Below are 11,333 nucleotides of genomic sequence, written 5' to 3' on the forward strand. Positions count from 1 at the left end.
TATATATTATCTAATTATTTTTCTGATGTTGGCATTGCGCTCCATTGTTTTATAACTTATTTCTGTTTATAAGTAAATAATATCTTCTGGTAGAGTTTCATTCGCACTGCTTGAAAAATAAATTACCATTTCTTACAGCGACTGAAGAAAATGCAAACATATGGGGGAAAAAATCTTTCTGATCACCTAATACTTTAACCGACATCTAATGTCAAAATAGGAAGTATTGTCTGTTGACAAGACTTACATACTCCTTATTCATAATCAATTTAATATCATCCAATACCCGGGTATCAAATGTACTGTCTTTCCTGACATAAAGCCTTTTGGTTTTGAAAAAAATTGGACTGCATCTGACCAAAATTGTGCAACAAAGACATATGTGCAATAGTGAATATATTTGATGTAAAAGTGACATTTAAAGGAATTTTTGGCTGCTCGATTTTCCCAGAGTTAATTTTGGGGTTTTCGTGCAATATATGTATATGCATTGGATATTAACAACTCTACAGTGAGATTACATTTTGTTATTTTTGTTATTTTATAAATGCTTAAATTTAAGCGTTTGTCAAAATGCATAATATTTAGATTATAATTCTATTTTTTTAACATATCAATGAACTGCTTATACATACATGTATTTTTGGAGCTCCTTATTTAATGCTTTTATAATAAAAATTAAAAAAGAGAGCTTAATGAATTGAAAAGTGAGATTGTGGTTTTGTAATACCTCATTATACAAGGTAATGAAAATTAATCAAATATGCCAGCATTATAGCAGGTCTATGCAATGTAAAACTTCTAATTAATTTTAAATAAGGGTATCAAACAGTTTGATTTTGAAATGTTGATATTTATAATAGTAGGAACAAATCATGATATGATATGCCTTTGAATTGGCAATTAGGTAAACAAGGAAAACCCATGACTAGTGTTCACCCTCTGATAATAAACACTTGACAGAATCTACGAAATCAAAATGTTTCATTTAAGCATTAAAAGCTTATGATTTATATCTTGTAGCATTCATATGTTTATTTTTAATCATGTTGTATTGTTTCATTAGTTTTTTATTTGAAACAGTCTTACGAGGATAGAGAACTGTAAGCGGCATTCTTCTTACTTACCATTTATTATCTTGATATCTTTCTTGCTTTATATTGCCATGCATAAACATGCATAGTTTTGTAAATAGTATACATAATGTAAGACAAAATACATTCTGTATTAAATGCATGAATGCTTTCATAGAAACAATATGAATTCAGTTCGGTTTTGGCTATTTGTTTTATTGTATCGAAGATTAAATGTTTTGCACTAAATACAAAATGCTTTTGTATTTTTCTACATGTGAAAGTTCTAATTTTGGTATTTTGGAATTTCAAGTGTTCTCTTATACAAAAAAGATATAAATGTTTGAGAGACCATGCATTTGTAAAGTGAATCTAATGTATATAGTCACATATCTTCATACAATTTTGTAAGAATTCCATTTTGTTTATAATTTTGATGTTGATATATATATGTTCATGTTCAATAATAAAAGTTGTTACATTTTCATTTATTCCTGGGATTTGTTTTCTTTTAACAGTAAAGAGTATGACTTTGATGCCATATCTTCGGTAGATTTTTATATTCATTTGTACACGTTTACTAGACTGCTGGTGATAAGAGAAAATAAAGAATTTGAGTTGCCCAATATAATGGAAATAATACTGGTAAATGTGTAAAATTTGTATAAATCCGCTAAACTGCACAAAACCCCCCAACAAACCCAAGAGACTTGCAAAATGTGAAAATTGAAAAAGGAAAATCCTACTTGTTTTTGATGCTGAATTAATTTTGATTACATCGAAGATATAAAATGCAGATCCATGAATTTGTGCTCATGAATGGATATTTCCTGTCGCACTTGCTGCAATGTTTACGTAAATAAATTTGAATGGAGGAGTGTAATTTAAAATTCCTGTCTATTGAAATTATGTTAAATAATTGATCCCCAAAAGAATCATCATAGATACATGTACCAGGATTTTAATTTTGTTCGTCCACAAAACACTCATATATAGATTAATCTATATAGTGTGAATATTAAAAATAAATTGAATAACGGTTTCATTTTTGTTCAGTAACCTATTGCTTCCATTTTTCAATCTTTGTGTTTGACCTTTTCTTTTTAAATAACTTGAGTCTTGATGGCTTGAAAAGCTTTAGTCGTTCTGTAGTTCATCCTTAATTCTAGACGATTTGCAGATACTACAGGAATATACTGAATAAACTCATCATAGATACCAGGATCAGTATGAGTGACACGACATGTTTCAAGCCTAGTTTTACGTCTCAACTTTTTCATTCCAATTTTGTATTTACGCCAGACGCGCGTTTCGTCTACAAAAGACTAAATAGTCTGTTACACATTATTGATCATATTATGGAATTTTATGCAAGTGCAGTAGAAGGGAAGGATTAAGTTAACTATAATACCAGGTTTAAGCAACCAGTTTCTACATTAGTAAATGCCAATACAAATTCAGAAATATATCAGTTGTTTTCAATTCGTTTGATGTGTTTCAGCTCTAAATATTGCCTTTCGATAAGGGACTTTATGATTTGAATTTTCCTTGGAGATCTGTATTTTCGTTTTCATTTTTTAAGGAAATGGGGATCAACAGGTTTCACAAAATATGAAAGACATGAAAAATAAATAATAAGATGAATAATGGAAGACACTAACGTAGGACACCGGAGCTATCCGAGCTGGAAACTTTGTTACCCAACATTGCTTTGCCTTAAAAAAAACACAGACAGTACTTGGCTAATTCAAAAACAATATTATTATTACTTTTCTGTAAGATTGTTGCTTTTTTCTCAATTCGCCTCGATCTACTTATATTCACCTAGCGTTGTATGGATAGTGGATCTTTTATTTTTATTTTAAATGAACAAACTTGTCAAACAACCTGTATGGAATTTTATAAAATTTGGACAGAGGCTGTTTTATGGCCAAACGACAGCATCCAGAGCAAACTTTAAAAATCTTTTTTTTTGGATTTTACTAGACGATTCTAAATGGATCTAAGTTTTTTTTTACAGTAAACTGATACAGTATAAGGTCAGACATTTTCGGTCATCACTAAGTCTGTCAAACCTACATTGAATGTTATGAAATTTAGACAGAGGCTGTATCAGTATACAGAGCAAAAATGTTTGTTGTTTTCATTTTTCCGTATTCTATGAGTCTTATGTAGACGAAACGCGCGTCTGGCGTACTAATTTATAATCCTGGTAACTTTGATAAATTTTACACCACTGGGTCGATGCCACTGCTGGTGGACGTTTCGTCATGAATTTCAATAATGTGGTCATTTTTCTTAATTTCCTGTTTACAAAACTTTGAATTTTTCGAAACACTACGGATTTTCTTATCCCAGGCAAAGATTACCTTAGCCGTATTTGGCACAACTTTTTGGAATTTTGGATCCTCAAAGCTCTTCAACTTTTTACTTGTTTGGCTTTATAAATATTTTGATATGAGCGTCACTGATGAGTCTTATGTAGACGAAACGCGCGTCTGGCGTACTAAATTATAATCCTGGTACCTTTGATAACTATCTAATACATTGATAACTTTTGTCACATTAACTGAAAATGTGAGGAATTAGTACCATAATTAAAACATACCATAAAAATGATGTGCAATAGTACATTCCACCTTATATTAACAATGGGAACATAGAGTAAGACAACAGTGATAGCAGGAGAAACAATGTTTCCGCGGAACCAGTGTTAATTTTCTGTGGTCCACTGTTTAAAAGTGATACTTAGATATTTTGTGTCAAGTAAACAACGCATTTTCATAGTGTACTTTGAATAAGTGACAATTATATGTTTTAGGTTTAAAAAATGTATACGTTCTGTACTTTATTATAGTTGAATATATGTTATACTCAAATTTATACTTTACAAATATGTTTAAGTGCTTTATAATAAGGTCGACAAAACAGTTTATAATATATATAAAATATTCACACATATCGAAATTATCATAGTTTTCTTAAGTAATCCTTGAGTTATTTGATACATTTTCATATATAAGCCATGTAAATGTCTTGATCTCGATTAACCTCGGAAATAATCTTTATATTAAATAATTGCTGTACGTTTCACTCCAATGGTCACCGACCAGAATGATGGTCAAAGGGGTAAATACTCCTAAAACTTTATTCACATCATCACACGATGACCATCGCCTTGCCCAATTCCACAAGGAGCACATGTCAATTGTTCGAAACCTTGCTTATAAATGCAACTGTATTGAGCTAAGAAGGTCGTGATCGTAATGTATTGATGTTTCTTAATTTATTTTTGTTTTACGGAACATTTAGGAGAAATAGCATGAACGTGGTTGTTTATAAATAATATAGAATTAATAAGAAGTTATCGAGTTGTGGGGTAGGTATATTGTACCTTGGTTTGATGATAATCTAAAGCAACGGTTGACACTTTGGTCCATTGTTAATCTAACCATTATAAAAAGATGTAAACTTGTGTGAAATCTTTTTATTAAGTCACTGTTGTGTAATTAAGTATAAGGTCAACAAAAACATGAAAACAAACAGACTTTATGTATAAACCAAACGTTATAATAAAACTGAACATATAATTATTGACTTGATGTAGGTAACTTAAATCATATATCATGCACCTGACACATTTATTTCAAGCATGTTGCAATAAGTTATTGTATATTTTCTAAACTTTCTTATATGTGAGGGTTGCTCGGAAAGAGAATGCGGATACGGTCACATTAATGTTTCTTTATTATTACAATGCGTGTCATTGAAATTTTAAATATTTACAAGAGACAATTCCAGACACAACGTGTACATTGTTATGAGTTATAATAAAAGTAATTAGTGATTCAATCCGTTTTATAGTCCAAACGTCTCCTTGTATATCCTGAAGCAAAGGGTACTAAACCATTGAATTACTACTAAATGTTAGAGATCAAACATATCAAATTAAATGTTTTATACTGATTTTAAAACTGTCAGCCGTCATTCTTCCAAATAAAAACTAAATGACACCTTCATTGTAATACATGATGAAATTGCCCTTTTGGAATATGACCCCTTTCATGTCAGAATAGAAAACTTTTGATCCGCTGTTTTCTTCAAAATTATTTGATTTCTAGAATTCCAAAGTTCGTCATATTTAGTGAGATTGTTCTTTTACTCACAAACATCATAAATCAACAACAAAATTAAAACACTTACGCTCGTAAAGATGTTTTCCATTTCTACATTTTTTATCGATTGATTCAAAGTGAACTGTATTTATCACCTACAAGTGTATAAACAATATTAGGTCAATGTCAGAAAAATATCAACTTTTTTGTATGAGGCTTAGAAACTGGGGAAGGGCGAGGTTCTTCCGAGCCCTTTCCCAGTTTAGCGCTGAGTACAAAAAAGTTGATATTTTCTGACATTGACCTCATATTGTTTTTATACTGCAACTTAAATAAATAAATTGATAGCTATTTAAATTGAAACACAGATTTCAAACTTATTTTCATCCCTTAATGAACCCCTGACTGTGGAAAAAGTGTTCCATGATGAAATTGACATTATACAAAATATAGCTGTGTTACTGTATTTAGGAAATATACACAACTAGTTGCAGTATAAATACCGGTAGACAATGGATAGTGAGTACGTTTTGTCATTCGCCTGGTGATCTTAATATAACGTTTTTCGAATAACTTTACCGTCAAGATTCGTAATCTAGTCTAATAAATGAATCACAACAGTTAGCGATATACTTTCTAAATGACGCAACGTGATCTCAATCCCAGTTCTGTCAAAAATCATAACTGATCGCATTGACTATCTCTCTTGTATCTTTCGCCCCTCTTTTAGCTCTAGATCCATTTCAATCAATTTGTCAAATATCGACATTGATGTCACTACTTCGGCACAAAAACACTGTTTCATTTGTTACTGAAATAGACATTGAGAGTGACAGAATCATCGGCATCCAAGACTGAGTTAACTTACCTAATGTGCAAACTTTTATTATTCCTAATAGAATAACTAATCGAAGAATTCAAATAGAGTAACATATTCAACGAGTGACCGAACAACACATTAATTCACGAATACGCGTAGCGCATGAGTAAATTATCAGTGTTGTTCGGTCACGAGTTGAATATTTTTCGATATTTGAATTCTTTAATTAGTTATTCTTTTTATTTCATTGGCAAATGGCTTTTTTAAAGAAATTAATGTAAAACATGTAAGGAACTATATCTTTTTTTTATACGCATTGACAATTTGTTTTGATCCGCCGTTATCGACGTCTTGACAACGCCTTTTGTTGTATGACGTCAGAGAGTGAAATAACCACGTTTATTTCACATGTGAAATTATTGGTTTTTATTTAATTGGGAAATCAATGTAATTCATTGCAACAAATGTAATAAATCAATTTATTTACCAGCTACAACATAGCCTCATCAATTGTACCAGTTTAACTTTTTTTCTTTTGCATGAAATGTGTTCTGTATATAATGATGTGGGAACTGTCATACTAATGGGCGACTTCAATACAAAGATTCAAGGTCCGCGTTATAAATTTAATCCTGATGAAAGAAGAAGGCTTATGTGTTCCTTAATACAAGAGTACGAATTTTTTTCGATAACAAATTGTAATTCGTTGTAGCGAATTATGTAAAATTCTAGATAAAGATTTTTATTCGTGATTACGATAAAAAAAAAATCATAGTCCTAAATAGGCTTCGTACTGTAAGCCAAATCGATCGTGTTAATTGTATAGACGAATCTCTTTTAAGACACACCGTTTTTGTGTCATTGTGTTTTTTTCGATATACCTCACTTTCTTTCAATCGTATTTTATTTCAAAGGAAGTGTAATAAATTTGCCAACGAGACTATCAATAAAAGTAAAAAGAATGTCAACAATTACAGATGACCGTACCGATTTCAATAATGAACAAAATGAATACGCTATAGTACGCCATAAAAGGCTTTTTAGTGACAAAATGTTAAACATTTAATTAAATAGAAAAAGAAACGGTCTGATCTATGCTTCAACAAAAAACGAAAAACGATTATGACCGACACTAACATACGACAATAACCACTGGAATTATCATGGTTTGGATGCAGCACACACAGAATATAGTAGGACTAAACATGTTCCGAATCTTCATAACCATATACATAGTATCTCACGTTAGTAACTGCTTGATAGGGTTATTATTGTATCACCAACAAATACTTCAACGGCACCTATACAAGAGCAGATCCTAAACGATCGTAGGTATGCCTTATGCTCCTTTGAAATTTAAACAAACGATTAAAAATTGAATTTTCCTCTACTGAATTGCATATAAAAATAACACGAGTTTCATGCAATGTCATCTTGCAAGAAAAGTCGAATCATTAACATCAATGTTGTCAGTAACAAAAACTGGCATTAGAAAAATTGTAACTCTATTTTCGGTTAGCGTATATAAGTATGCGATTTCTAAAATTCTGTTGGAGTACATACCATGCATCCTTTATTTGCACTCTTTTGTATTTTGTGATCTGAGATTCTTTTCATGCTGTACTCGTATCTTGTCTATGAGTTTTAATGGCTAGGTTAATTTCTTTTTACATTTCATCTCAGAATCTTTAACCACTATATATGATATAAAAGAAGGTCTTGATTTGAACCTTGATTAACTGGAAGTAATGGTTTACCTCTTGTTTGCGTACATTTGATTATAAAAATATCTATTAGAAAAGAAATAATAAAAAAAGATAAAGTTTTAATGAACGTGCGATTTTATAGTCTGTAGTACCGTTTACCTGTGATTCCTATATCATGTATATATTTTTCATTTGCAGTTCCCTTTTCATCTGCATAAATTGATGACCAATATTATAAATAAAAATTTAATCAAAGAAATTTAATGTAAGAAATACGTTCTACCTGTTAAATGATCATTCTATTATTGAAACAAATAGTAAATATTTTGTGTTATTTTGTGACGGTGTGACATACAGAGGTGTATTGGCATATTCAAGATGGTTGGGTGAAAGGACCTGCCCCCTAATAATAATTTTCTAAACCCTACCCTTGATCAATCTCGCGATGAAGCCACCGTAGAGCAGCAGAATATCGCGACTGAATCATTCTTGTTATCTCAAAGTTTAATATGTTTTTTGATTGAGATTAGCCATTTCAATTTATATTTCATACTGTCTTTCTATGTTGTGGTGTTGCACTGTTGTTCCAAGTGGAGTGAAGATTAGTGCCTATTGGGGCGTTTGGACCCACTGCATTTGGTTGCACATGTCTTGGGTCGGGAGCCTGGTGTTCGGTGGTTGCCGTTTGTAAATGTGGTTCGTAGGTGTTTCTCGTTTCTTTTTTTGTTTATAAATTAAACCGTTGGTTTTGTCGTTTGAATGGTTTTATACTAGTAATTTTTGGTGCCCTTTGTGGCTTGCTGTTCGATGTGAGCCGGGACTCCACGTTGGGGACCGTGCTTTGACCTATGGTGGTTTGCTTTTGCAGATTATGAGTTGGATGGAGAGTTGCTCATTGGCACTCATGCCATATCTTCTTATATCTATTATTTTTTTATCTTATTTTTTGAGTGTCTGGCCCCCACTTTATATTTTCAATTACCGCTTTAGACACTCGTGTTTAGTCTTGTACCCGTCAATTAGCGTGATGTGGTATTATGTTGTAACGTGGCACGCAGATGTTTATCTAGATACTTAGAACATTAGATGTTTTGCTTGCCTACAGATGTTATACTTTTTTTTTAATATAACCAGACTGATAGTACAAATTTCCCTTATTCGTTTCGAAGTGCAGAGGTTATCAGACAAACCTGTATTTTTTTCGTTTTAAAAGTTTTATCTAGATTTTTATAAATTGATCGAACACATCAATTGCATCTTTTGAGACCCAAAAATAGCGCTTTAGACTTAATCATAGGAATCTGGGTGTATACTAGCAATAACTGTTCTCTTAGTACTTAGTATATTCATCAAGTGCTGCAGTTACACAGACTTAACCTACAACATTTGTGGTGATACATAGTTTTGATCGGTATAATATCTTTTGTATGTTAACACTGGGGTGCAACAAAAGCAAACGTCAACAAACATGGAAACAGACTAGTGGATAACAATTGTCATATTCCTGACACTTTGGACAGGACATTTTATGAAAAAATAGTGGGTTGAACCTGGTTTTATGGCTAGCCAAACCTCCCACTTATATGGCAATGTTAATGAAAAATATCGCTAAAATGACAACACTACGTGAAAGGATTCACAATTATTTTCAAAATAGAAGTCCGAATAATTATCATGATTATGACGGTCTTGAAAGGCTATTTTAAACCAGGTTTAATCCACCATTTTCTATTTATGAAATGCCTGTACGAAGTCAGGAATATGACAAGTGTTATCTATCCGTTTGATGTGTTTGAGCTTTTGATTTTTCTATTTGACGAGTCTTTTCCTTTTTTTACTTTTCCTCGTAGAAACGTCATTATTATTTGGAATAACACAATACTTTATCCTTGAAAAATGGAAATCAAATCGACTTCACTGACAAATACGACATATCTGAAATGTACAAAAAATAGAGAATTCAATCCACAAACGATAAGACATAAAATACTAAAACACAGTATGATTATAACGTAACCAAGGTTTCAACTCCATCAGACAAAATTGACCTAATTGTATAGCTCTTCGACTATTTCGGTGATCATATATCCTTGGCTTTTAGATATTCGACTTTGAGCGTTCCTGATGAAGGTCAAGAAAAGCGCTTAGGAAGCATGACATTTGTAACATGTGGTTTTCATTTTTATCAAAATGTTACAATTTTAATATCAAAAACTACTAAAAATACAACTTAATTATAAAAACGAAAATCATTGAATAGAATCTTAACTACCAGCTTCAAGTTATAATCATCAAATAAACAGCATTACAAAGGGATTTCACAATTAAAGAGGATTTAAAATGAATTCCCATATGTTGTTACATTTTTAATAGCGATGTAATTTGACCAAGATAAGTAACTTTGAGGTTAAAGTTCATTTACTGAGTATGCCATAAAACTATCATATAAGATATTTTAATTTTTCATTCAAATTCTACACAAGTTTGATATTTTTATTTAAAAACAACTAATACTATGATATAGCTTAAGTAGAAGGCCGAATATTGTTTTTTTAATTCTTAGATTTATGTGGTCCTATTGTGTAAATTATGTATGCAATGTCATAATGATTATATAGAAGTTTTGTAGGAGATAGTTTTACAATCACAAACTTTTAAATGAAATTTCCCATTTTTTTTCTAACATCATTTCCTTACCTACACAATATGTCTTGGAAATCCAACATGAGTTTCCCAGTCAAAATATTGAATAGCCATATGAAAACTATCCAAAGAAACAACATAAAATAAAGGTGCGGAAAAAAGGAAGAAATTCTGTTAAAAAAAGTCATACTGGCTAAAAAGACAACATGGCATGGAAGACACTTCTACTACAATTATCAGTTCTAATTGGATTTTTCACAAAAGGTATGATTTTTAAAGATTATATCTATAAATGATAAATATGTTTATCAAACTGTTGAATGTTGAATTTCATACAACGTCTTATAGAAGATTGTAATATTTACACATTTATTAGTCAATACCCAGACATAAAAAGCTGACTTTCTGACACTAACAGTATGAAATGATAGTCTCCACTGAAAAAAATATAAACGTTAAAGAAAAGTTATAATTCCTTCACTTAAAAAGAAACAAGAGTTTTAATATATATTATGTTACTTTTTAATATAAGGAAATTGAATATACATTGTTACAGTAATACACTTTAAATGATAATATTCGATGTACTATCTGCAATTTCATGAACAAGAAAATGAAGCAATTATCACGAAAGACATATGATTTTCACGACAACACAAACAGATTATTGAAATATATTCTGTCGGGAGCTGGAGAGTGCATGACCAGAAGATGGTAGACAGATATAAAAAGCTAATATTTCAAATTTAATTAGGAGAAAACCGAACACCAGCTGAAAAGGATGATAATGATGTTACTTTACACAGCCTATTGACAATAGACTAGTAATTCAGCATGAAATGAAAAGCGAATCGGAGATGATTTATGGCACAATTACCTGGTTTTTCAAATTCACCATATCGTGAAACATTAAGTAAATGTGTGTTTTTTAAAAAAAAAAAAAAAAAAAGTCATGGTCCGAAATAGAAGTTTTTAT

The sequence above is a fragment of the Mytilus galloprovincialis genome, chromosome 13, assembly GCF_965363235.1.
Source record: "Mytilus galloprovincialis chromosome 13, xbMytGall1.hap1.1, whole genome shotgun sequence".
Classification (NCBI taxonomy): Eukaryota; Metazoa; Mollusca; class Bivalvia; order Mytilida; family Mytilidae; genus Mytilus; species Mytilus galloprovincialis.